Consider the following 13,078-nt stretch of genomic DNA (forward strand, 5'->3'; position numbering starts at 1 on the left):
CAGCGCTATGTTTGGAGCCAACAACATAACAATTAAGAGGGTCTTGGTGATTTAGGGGCTGTTTTTGGCTCTCAACCGCTGAGCTATTTCAGTGACACCTCTTTCCTATTCCTTGTTATCTCCTGTAATCTGACTCTATCATTTCTATATATACAACAGCGTATAAATAGACAGATAAGTACTTTCATTTGTGTGCCTTGTACAATTTGGGGGTACTTTTATTTTACTTGAATACATTCATTACTTTATATAATTTATGTCTGCTCTACTCCATGTCAGAGGCAAATATTGTTCTTGTTACACCACTAATATAGTTTGACAGCTTTAGTTACTAGTTCATTTCAATAATTACAAAAGGTACATTCAAAGATAACCTATGATGTATTATTATAGCTTAACAACTAAGCAGCACTTTAAAATAAATAAACAGCCCAATCTTCACTAGCTGCAACATTAATGTGATAGAAACCTATTACAAAATACAATCTAAAAACAATGATTGTGAAATATGTTTGGTACTGTAAGTATGTTTCAATGCCAGTATACTTTTGTACTTGAGTGAGTGAGTGAGTGAGTGAGTGAGTGAGTAAGAACTTCTTCCACCACTGTACACTGAGCGAGACAGAGGGGGAAAGAGCTTAACTCATTGAGTGCCAGCGCCCTCTAGGGGCCATAGAATGCCAGCACATCTCTCATAGGCGAGCGCTTTAGCTTCCAGGACTTCACCTTCCAGGACCTCACGTGTGCACGTTCATGCACGTCATGGAAATGTCCCGGATGATAATGCTAACAGAATGACTATTCCCATTTTGTCATCTAAAAGATAATTTTTGGGCGATTTCGCCGTAAATAAACCTCGCGCCGCTTCCCTAAAGACACAATCCAGAGATATAAGCCTTCAAAGATTGGTCTTTCATTGGATTAGGCGGAGATTGGCGATTTCGTTCGCAAATGACGGCCGGCCGGGAGGTTGCTAGCTTTCGGCTAGTAGCTAGAAAAATCAGGCCAGGCTTCAGAAGGCCTCTTATCATTTTATTCATGTAATTAAAAAAAGCCGGACTACTTCGGGATCGGCACACTCGTGTACTCATCGGAAGCGGCGCCGAACATCGGGTGAACATTGGGGAGCTCAAAAATGTATTTTAAACCATTTTTAATGGAATATATCGTCGGACAGAGTAGAATGGCTAACTGGCTAGCGGCTAGCGAGCCAGGACCACCCACGACTCTACAAGCAGCTCGGGGTAAGTGAATTAATAAAAAAAAAATTGTATTGGATTGAAATAAAGCCGAACTAGTTCGGGATCGGCACAGTATGAGTTAAAAGACACTAGTCACTATAGATGAAACGCTATTGGTCTAAAAATTACTCTGTGACTAATAGCACATCAAAGTCTATAGGGCAGACACCAAGTCGACATCTTCATAACCGTGTAAAAAAATATATATAATGCGAGAGTATTTTTTGCCCGTCTTTAAGTCCGAGTGTATCAAAAAAGTAATTGGGTTAAGCACCGTTGGTCCGACCAGTTCAACATTCACCAGATAGCATTCACCAGCGTCGCCAGGTTAGCATTTCACCAGCGTTAGTTTTACTGAGGTTACAGGGTTAGGGTTAAGGTTAGGTTTAGGTGTATCTCCGTCCCCCAGACTTTCGTCACCTCCGCGCAGCCAATGACAAGCTTTGGTCTGCCTTAACACCCAACAGGCCAAACTCGTTCAGTAACGAGATAAGGCCACTAGGGGTCACTCTGCCAAAAGGAGTTGTCTCGTTCCTGAACGAGACAACAAGGGGTTAACTGTACAGCTCTCCGTGCATGCTGTGTGCCCTGTGAATGACCCTAGTCCATACGTCACCCCGTAGCTCAGAGAGAGAGAGAAAATGGCGCGACCTGGCTGCATTGATTTCCATTCTAGGCTGAAACATAAAAAGGGCTTTATCTATGAATGAGGTGCAAAGAACGCCAGGGAAGCAGAGATCTGATTGTTTTCACGGCGACACTTTACCGCGATGGTCGGCCCCGGTTTGGATTTTAGTTTCGCAAGTGTTTGTAAACAAATGGATTTTCTTCCTCAATCGTCAGTGGACTGTGGACAGTCTGGACACTCACGTGCACACGCACGAAGCTTCCGAGGCTCTTCAAAATAAAGCGTGAGTGAACGGCGGCAGCAGCAACAGCTAGAAATGTTAGAAACCTTGGCTTCCCATGTGTTAAACAAGCTGCCTTTTTGATACTCGGACCGAACGACCAGCAAAAAAACACTCTCCCCAAAAAAATAGAAGTAAATTGAAATGTGTGAAACATGACTGGAAGAGACAGCAAGACATCTTGTGGGCGTTGGGTTCATTGTCTGTGGGCAGATCAGGGCAACATGCAGTCACTAGTGATTTCAGACCCGAGTCACTGTGGTTTCCTTTGGTGGTTTAGCCGTTAAAGCCGGTTAAAAGGTCTGAGGGGAGCATTTAGAGGAAACATGGAAGAAATGACCCTTCGTTAGAAAAAGGTGGGCTTTCATATTAGTGCCGCCACATCTAACCGCTCACTCATTGCTTGTGCACACTGAACTAAAATGAATTTAATTAGCCAGCAATTTGAGGAGTTCCGAGATGAGATTAAAAATAAAAATGGCCACCTCCCCTTTTTTAGGCGATTGCCGCGGAGTAAAATCCTGCCGTGTTGATTTACTGGAACTGGAACCAAATGCAGCCAGGAGGATGAGTGTCCATTTGGTTCCATTTGTACACTCTCTGAGTTGAAAATGGAAAAGTATCACTGAGGATTTTACTGTGTGGTATTAAAGGTTAACATGTCTTTAGTAATACAGTATACTGTAATACTGAAGAAAATAATTATGAACTGGCATTGAGAGCTTGTAGATCAGCTATTTTTGGCAAATAAAACCTATTTAGAGATAAAAAATCAAACCTCGGTTCGAAGTGAAGCGGTGAACTTTTATTCTATGTGTTCTAGAGCAGGGGTCTTCAACGTTTTCAGGCCGGGGACCCCCAAACTGATGGGGAGATGGAGCAGGGACCCCCTACCACCTCGTAGGGTGGGGGGGTCGGGGCTACGACATATTTTTAATTTTAAACATGTACAAGTTACAGCGAGCAGGGTGGGCCGTACCACTACCATTTCTAAACATACTACTTATTAACTGAGAACCAATGTCAATAATATCAACAATCTGTCAATTGCATAGTAAACATGTATTCAAGCTATTCAAAATGGATAGAATCATGATTTATTTTTTAACATAAATGTGAACAATAAAAAAAAACAAAAAAAAAAACATTTTTTTTTTTTTTTTTAAGCAATAATTTCGCGGACCCCCTGCAGTACCTCCGCGGACCCCCTAGGGGTCGCGGACCCCCTGTTGAAGACCCCTGTTCTAGAGAGTTATGAATTCTTTATATATTCTGAATGAATGAATGATTTTATCTGGAGGGCCGAATTATCATGTGAAGCTTGACCAATCCTCAAAGTATCCAATCATCAGACCGGGAGGGACACTACACACATATTCTGGACGTACAGGACAGATAAAACCTGTTCATTCTGAACTGAAATGGCCATATATGGACATGGGACACACATTTTGCTTTTTGAAAAAGCCTATTCATTCTGGACTGATATTCTGGACGTACGGGACAGATAAAACCTGTTCATTCTGGACTGAAATGACCATATATGGACATGAGGTGACAGACATTTTGTTTTTGAAAAGGCCTGTTCATTCTGGACTGAAATGACCATATATGGGCGTGGGACACACAAAGCCACTCATTGGAAGCGGTTTTCACCGCTTCAAAAAGAGCAGACCAAGAACGGAGTGGAAGGTCAAGTTTACTAAGTATCGACGATTTATGATTTGAAGTGGTTAAGTGTCAAACAAGTCTATATGAAGAATCTATCTATGAAATTGATGAAAATCTCCATCACACATTCATCTCTCTCTCTGCTAAGGGGTCCTTGGCCTGAAAACGTTGAAGACCCCGATATACGTAATAAGTATTTGATACACTGTCCATTTTGCATGGACATACACACAAAGTCACTTATTGGAGAGGCTAGCACCGCTCAGAAGATTACCTACAGTGGCACAAACATCCATATACTCTGCAAGCAATACAAATACATTTATTAGGGGAAAGGTTCTTCCAGGTACGGGATATCTTCTGTAACGTACAGATGTTTTATATAAAACATGTTGTGAAGCTAAGGAATCGCTAGGGGCTGTTAAGTATGACATCATTTTGTAGGCAGAGGAGAATTCTGCCCCCAGTTTCCGTGAATCTTTTTACTATTTTTACTATTTACACATTTTTCTTCTCTTTGTTGTTGAAAGGAAAGTGTTAGAATTATACTTTAGTCGTTATTTTTGTCTCGGATCTGTTGAAATAGCGAGGGACAGAAAATGCTCTGGGGGCAGAGTTCTCCTCTGCCTACAAAATGATGTCACGGCTTAAAAGCCCCAATACTGTGAGGCTGAATTGCACCTAATGTACAAAAATATATACTGAACCTGTTGCACATAGAACACACAGTGAAGTTGTTTACAAAAAGTTAAAAGTACAGTAGCTACTACTGGAAAATAATACCATTGGTGCATACAACATACCACATGTATAGCTGAAGATGCTTTTTTCATTCTCTTTGCTCTTTTGCCTTTTGCACGCTCTTTCTTTCCTATACGTCATTATTACTTGTCTTGTCTGTAAACATCTAGTTTTTTGCAATGGCACTCTTTTTGCAGATGGTGAATGCCAGGCTTTCCCCAAGAATTACGAGAGAACGGGGGAGGCCATTACTCCCATGCCAGCTGGTTTAGGAAGAGAAAGCTGGGTTGGATGGGAATTTAACGGCTACCAAATGCTGGTAAACTGTTGCCAAACAGACTCCCTGTTGAAATAGTGGAAGAGGCTGCTTCACACTAGGGCCGTCGCTGTAACATAATTAAAACCGTGCTACAACACATCGGGTGCCCCTGGATTGCCCCATTTATCCCCTCTTGCTGCCCAGGCCCACCACCATTGTATTGAATCCGGCCCTGCTGCGTCAATGCATGCGTCATGACGTCACTTGGTCACATGAGCGCAGACAGGATGTTATTGTGTAACTTACTGTATGGGCCAGTGTTGATCATAGCTGTTCATTGCCGATCAAAATTTGGACATTTTGCCGCACCACGCCACAGTTTTAGCCATAAAACAAACATCAGAGATAAAGGGCGTTAAAGATGGGGAAATGCATTGGAGTATACGGAGAAAAACGGCCGCGCGATGCTCTCAGCGTCGACTCGAAGCGACTAGCGGCTAATGGGCTACATCCAGGCGCAGCCCCAACCTAACGGTGAGATTTAAAGTTAATACTGTAAATACAGTAAACACGTCAACGCGTCGTGGGCCTCCAGAGACATCAAAGAGATTGGCGTGTAGACACCTCGTGGGCACCCGCTGAGTTAAGAGGCAGAAGTGCAATATGCGATAATATTGCAATGGCTAACAACACCCCTTTTTGAGCGGTGGTCACAACGCTCCTATACGTGGCCATGTGTGTGGGTCTCCGTCCGTCCGTGTCTGTATGTAGCCTAAACTTCGGCACGCTACTAGTCTCGCACCATTTACGCCACCCCCGCCTTACAATGGCGACATAATCGGCAAAAAACTACGCTGAATTGTCCCCATTGACTTATAATGGGACAATGCAAGACATCACATTCAAGTATTTTTCTCTCGCAAAGCATAGGAGCTACAGTTTCAAACCTCGGAGAGGAGATTCATAATGATTTTAAGAATGAATCCAAAAATAATTACATCACTCGGCCTCATGGTGTAACGGCCCACTTTGCGTTTTGCCCCGTAACTCTTGAACCGTAGATCGTAAAATTAAAATTCTTTTTTCCCTGGATTCCTTGGGTCAAGACGCATCTCCCCATATAGGCCACGCCCATTTGCGCCAGGATAGATTTTCCGCCATCTTGAATTTTCTCCAAAACACACTTTTTGCTCCTTTTCCTACATATTTTCTTCAAATGTCACAAAAATCGGTACACATGATCTATGAGGTGGGTAAACCACCGCTCAGTTCACACGGGTGTGATTTTAATAGTAATTCTATCCTGAAATTACTATAAATAAGCAATACACTAAAGTTACACAAAATAAGCTTTACAGTGTTGCTTTTTAAATGGCAGATATTACAGTTTTTAAACAATTGGCTGTATTTTAATTAATCTTCACTGATGTGAGGTGTAAAAGGAATGCAGTAGGCTAAATGTTTTACTGTAAATGCAAAAATTGTCCACCGTTTTCCTTTTGTTCCCATCATCACCCCAAAAAAAACATGAATTAAAACGATAGAAATAGGCCTATTAACCGAAGAACCAACAGCGGCCTAACAGCACGAGCGCAATAATCTGTCTTAGACTTAATGCTTTTTGACCATTTGGTGGGAGCCGCGGTTTGTGCGGTATGTGTACTCCCTTGCGGTTTGAAATTGTAATATTGCGGTATGCGATTAATGCGATTATTGACTGTTATTGACAGCCTTAGTTCACACTCCACCATCCTTTGAGCTGCCCACTACTATCCATTTCTAAAGACCATAGCAATGGTCTTTACCATGGAAATCCTCTTCCCATCACTGAGCATCGTGCTTTAGCACCGTCAGCGTCCAGCATTTCTTTGGCAGAGCACACTGGGCACTTCTTCAAGCTGAAGATAGTTCAACTTTTTGGAGAGAAAGCGTTGCTCATCATCCAGTGTTACTCTTGACCTTCCTGGCTGTGTCTAACAGCCCAGTCGTTTATACAACCTGGCGTTGAACCGTTACCACGATCGTTTGCCCGCCCGTTGTTTCATCCTGGGCTATTTGTGCTAATAACGCAGATGACATGAAGTTCGAACACAGCAGACGTTTGAACGTCGCAGGTGCCAATACACACTCCTCCGCTCATTAATACTCTCTGTGAACACTCTGTGAACACAGCCTCTTAGTCGAGTCTTGGTAATGCCATTAAGTCTTCTTCACTTTTGTTCCCCCCATACTGTCTGCAACTTATGTCTCCACTTTTCATGTTGATTGGGGAGGGGGGTATGAGCAAGCCAAGGCGATGGTTGCAAGCAAATCGTTTTATTTTATTTTTCAGTGCAACTCAAAAGAGCAGCACCTGGCTGCAGACACTAGGGTCCTGTTGAGGTCCACGGGGGACAGGAACCTCAACAGGTGGCAGGAAGTGACCTCACAGTGCGCAAGTGTCTTCATGCCGCTTGTGGAGGTCACGTGACGTCTCTGCCTTGCAGTCCAAGGCACTACAGTCCCTTTGAGCCGCATTGTCGCTATGTGTACATGTTATCTTTTAGACAACCCAACTCTACCCCTAACCCTAAACTTAACCTCCATGGGGTAGAGCAAGAAAGAGGTGTGACGTCACTTCCTGCCACTTGTTGAGGTTCCTGTCTCCCGTGGACCTCAACAGGACCCTAGTGGCTGCAGCCAGGTAGTCTTGGAGCCAAAAGGCCTCAGATTAGAACACAGAGAGAAAAAAACCTGCCATGGCTCACTGGAGTGGATTTTTCAGTTCACCTTGTAATACACGTTTGAAGGACCAAGATTTTTACATTTTGTAAAAACATGTCATGAGATTTTTAAAAGGTAAGTGATTCAGAATACATACAAAATGAGTCTATGTACTGTTAGTAATAGTTACTATAGAGTGTTTGGTCCATATTTGGACTTTAGCCTTATCTCCTGTGAGGAGAAAAATGCAGTTTCAGTTGCTTCACCAAAACTGTTGGGTGACAGGTTTTCCTCCAATCAGGATGGAGCAGGGCCTTCCTCCAATCATGGTCCATTGGGGCGGCCTTACACACACCAAGACCCGCCCCCACTTGATTATGATTGGAGGAAGGCCCCCGCCAGTCACCTACATGAAAACTGAAACATGAAATCACTTAACCTTTAAGGTGGAATACATTACAAGAAAAGAAGTGAATACTAAATAGAAGAGACTCACTCTGGTGTGTTGACCCAGACGATACCGATGTGACAGAAGTAGACACACTCCTTGTCCTTGTGGCTCTCGCAGGAACACCTCTTCACTCGCCGCTGGGACGTGTGGGCGAGCTGCGCGAGAGGGCCCTCCTCTGCTGTGGCGCCCAGCACGGAGCTAGAATAGGCTGGGGAGAATTCATTCAGATTTTTATTATCGAAGAAGACCAGGTCAGTGAAGATACTTGTATGACAATGATATTTAGAATTGACATTTTGTACACTATTCCGAATGTATACGGTATATATTGACGCCACCTCAAAACCAAAAAGGTCTCCAGTTGGAGACATCATTCTCCTACAGACGTGACAGCTTATCTAATCTATCTATAAATGCGAGAAGTCTCTGCGTGCGTGTGTGTGTGTTTGTAATCCGCGTATCTCGAGAACCGTTCGTCCCACCGGCTTCAGATTCGGCACGCGCGTTCCCCGCCGCGGCACGGAGTGCAGTGCCGGGTCTCGACCCGACCCGACGCGCGGTTTTCCCAAACCGGCGCGAAACGTTCGGAATCTCCTTATGCGGGGTTGATTGTTGACATCAGGCTGTTTCTGAGGAAATCGGCGAAAGCTCTGACTCATTGTGACATCACTTCATAAAAGGCTCTGACATCACGTACGCCACATGAGTCAACAAAAAATCTCTGTGAGTGTGTATGTATGTAGGTAATCCGCGTATCTCGAGAACCGTTCGTCCCACGGGCACGCGCGTTCTCCATAGACAGATATCTCCATATATGGGCATAAAATGGACCCAGAACTATAACTGCAGTGATCTCCATATATCCATATATGGGCATAAAATGGACGCAGATAGCCAGATATCTCCATATATGGACATAAATGGACAGAGGCAAACAGATGGTCAAAGATCTCCATATATGGGCATAAAATGGACGCAGACAGACAGATACAGATATCTCCATATATGGGCATAAATGGACACAGGCAAACAGATGTTCAAAACGGGTCCTATGACAACAGGTATAATGAGGTTTGCATTAAAGGGGGAACCGGCACTGTGTCTGCAACACAGTTGGAGGCACAGACAGATACTCCATATATGGGCATAAAATGGACGCAGATAGACAGATATCTCCATATATGGGCATAAAATGGACCCAGAACTATAACTGCAGTGATCTCCATATATGGACATAAAATGGACGCCGACAGACAGACAGACAGACAGATACAGATATCTCCATATATGGGCATAAATGGACACAGGCAAACAGATGTTCAAAACGGGTCCTATGGGCATAAAATGGAAGCAGATAGCCAGATATCTCCATATATGGACATAAATGGACAGAGGCAAACAGATGGTCAAAGATCTCCATATATGGGCATAAAATGGACGCAGACAGACAGATACAGATATCTCCATATATGGGCATAAATGGACACAGGCAAACAGATGTTCAAAACGGGTCCTATGACAACAGGTATAATGAGGTTTGCATTAAAGGGGGAACCGGCACTGTGTCTGCAACACAGTTGGAGGCACAGACAGATACTCCATATATGGGCATAAAATGGACGCAGATAGACAGATATCTCCATATATGGGCATAAAATGGACCCAGAACTATAACTGCAGTGATCTCCATATATGGACATAAAATGGACGCCGACAGACAGACAGACAGACAGATACAGATATCTCCATATATGGGCATAAATGGACACAGGCAAACAGATGTTCAAAACGGGTCCTATGACAACAGGTATAATGAGGTTTGCATTAAAGGGGGAACCGGCACTGTGTCTGCAACACAGTTGGAGGCACAGACAGATACTCCATATATGGGCATAAAATGGACGCAGATAGACAGATATCTCCATATATGGGCATAAAATGGACCCAGAACTATAACTGCAGTGATCTCCATATATGGACATAAAATGGACGCCGACAGACAGACAGACAGACAGACAGACAGATACAGATATCTCCATATATGGGCATAAATGGACACAGGCAAACAGATGTTCAAAACGGGTCCTATGACAACAGGTATAATGAGGTTTGCATTAAAGGGGGAACCGGCACTGTGTCTGCAACACAGTTGGAGGCACAGACAGATACTCCATATATGGGCATAAAATGGACGCAGATAGACAGATATCTCCATATATGCATGGGCATAAAATGGACCCAGAACTATAACTGCAGTGATCTCCATATATGGACATAAAATGGACGCCGACAGACAGACAGACAGATACAAATATCTCCATATATGGGCATAAATGGACACAGGCAGACAGATGGTCAAAACGGGTCCTATGACCAGGTAAAAAACAGGTATAATGGGGTTTGCATTAAAGGGCGGGGCATTCATTCCCTATTTACATTGTTCCGAGTTGGCCAGGTCGCCGACTAGACGCTAGTATACTAAACTGGAGGTCCTGGCATTTTAATAGTATTAAAATATTTTCATAAAGAAAGCTTTCCCTGGAACATTTGATTTAAAAAAGGCACTGATTGGGTTGGAAGTTAGTTAAAACCTCCTACTGCGTGTACAGTATGTGAATTAATGTGAACTATATGAATGCTTAGCATCTAGAACACAGACCACACATATAGATGAAAAAACAAACAAAAAAAGAACCTATGAAATTACGCTTTTCTCTTTTCATAAATGATAAAAGTTAATCTGAGAAAAAGGGGGAAAGAAAAATGTTTACTTGCACCTGTAAGCATAAACGGTATGCAAAGTATACAAATAGTGGCTCCTATAAAAGTGTCTTAGGTTTAATTGTTACCAGCGCGCCTTTTAATCTACTGTGTAATTGCACATGCAAAAGCAATTTAACTAAACCATTCTTCGCTAAATGGGAAGAAAGCTGACTGCGGCTTGACTTTGAATGCTACAAATGGCAGATTTGTGCACACGTGTGCGTGCGAGAAATATATATATATTTTTTGTGTCTATGTTGTGTACTGCATGTAAGCTTGTGTATATTTGGATGTTTTCGTGTGCATAAATGATTATGTGCTTTGTGCGCACGTGCGTGCGTGCGTGTGTGTGCGTGTGTGTGTGGGCGGAAGCAGCTTCCGATGGCTGCATGGCTCTCAGAACTTTAACCCATTAAAGCATCTGTGTATTTTCTTTTTGGGGGGCTATTGGCTGTTGAAAAACATCTGATGTACAAGCGTACATCTGCTAATTTTGAATATTTTTGAGAAAATATCCTTGAAAGTGTGAGAACTACTGATTTTAGAAAAAGGAATAATCTGCCTCAACCTGCCTTGATGAAGGCAGGTTGCGTCTGTGACCTCAAGCTTTTTTTTTTCTTTTTTTTTTACTGTCTGTAATTTTTGGAGATGGTCTGGGTCTGTCTTTACATAGGGGTTTCAAACCCACACAGACTAGGTTTGTTTCTAAAAATCTATGTGAATATGTACTCTAAAGATATTGTATTATTGGTTTCTTCCTGTTTATGACCCCGGGGTATGAGAAAAAAATGTATAAAGAAAATGGTCTAATCTGAATGAACCTAAGTGACTGTTTGAACGGTATTTCACCTGGACCGTTTTGTGCGTATGGTACGAAGTCAACTTTATAACTTATAAGTGACACTGATTATACACTGTTATATTCATTGACACGCTGAGGAAGGCCCACTGGGCCGAAACGTAGTGTATTTTGCTGCTGCTGGGGGGAACCCTTTAATAAACAAACAAAGAACCTAAAGTGAGTGCTGGTGTCCTTGTTCTCAAGTTCTGCGCCCATGACCTCACATAAACCACAAGCCCAGCTGAGTTGTCCCTGTCCACACTCCACACTCCATTAGCAGCTCCCCAGTGGCTTGAGTCACGCACACTTAAGACCCGTACTGTTTGTGTGTGTTTTGCTCACACACTCTGCAGCGGTAGTTATGATCACGCAATCTGTAAGCAAAGCAATGGATTATATTTCCGAATAGTTATAGGTATGGTAACAGCGTAGCCTTTTCTGCAAGTAAGTAGTATAGAGCAGGGGTCTTCAATGTTTTCAGGCCAAGGACCCCTTAGTTGAGAGAGAGATGAAGCAGGGACCCCCACAACCTTTTCATGAATTCTGTATCGTTTCATTGTTTGACAGCACAAAACTTTCTATCACACAAACATTTGGAGGACCCCCTGTAGTAACTCTGAGGACCACCTAGGGGTCCCGGACACCCTGTTGAAGACCCTTGTTATACACACCATACAGCACACCATGTTGGCTGCTTTGTTTTTAAATATAAAAGTCTACGAAATAGCAATGCATTGGTAGTTACATTTGATACAATTATGAATAAAAGTAAGAGCTACTTCTGAGAGAGAACAACAGTCAGTTCTTTGTTAGACTACTTTGTTAAGGCTAAGAATGTTATGTGGCTGGACACATAGGCGATTTTGAGGGGTGTCCTAGGGTGCACGTGCAACCCCTGGCCGCCAGGCGGCCATTTTGATTTTTTTTTTTTTTGTAATGTAACTTTACATCCACTCAGACCGAATACAACAACACCCCCTAGTGGTAGTGATAGAGGCTGGCAGCTCCAGGCAGCCCCCCCCTCCCCTCCTGATGTGATGTCATATCCACGCGCCAGTATTGAAATTGAAAACAACATCTGTTAAAAATAAAGCATGGAGTTCGAGCTCTTCACTACTATGGACGTGACTACCGGTAGATATTATAATATAGCTGCTTGCCCTGAAACATCACATGGAGAGGATCATTTTGTACCTGACTTTCCTCTACAAAACACAGACCTCAGGCTCTATCAGCCAGGACTCTTGTCTCACTGTGCGTGACTGAACCATTTCCTCCTGACCAGCCCAAGGTAAGACTAAGACAGTCAGATCATGCTTTTATAAACCCTATTATATTAAGCCCAAAATGGTTCTGCCGCCGTGTAGAACCGAACACAGCAGCGGATTATTACCGATGTGATATTCTGTATAGAACACTGGACACACTCATACAACAGCTTGAGGGGCGCTTTTCTGAAAACGATTTTCATATCCTCCAGTGTCTTGCTGATGTTGTAAC

Source organism: Nannobrachium achirus (genome assembly GCF_963921795.1).
Source record: "Nannobrachium achirus genome assembly, chromosome: 16".
NCBI classification, from domain to species: domain Eukaryota; kingdom Metazoa; phylum Chordata; class Actinopteri; order Myctophiformes; family Myctophidae; genus Nannobrachium; species Nannobrachium achirus.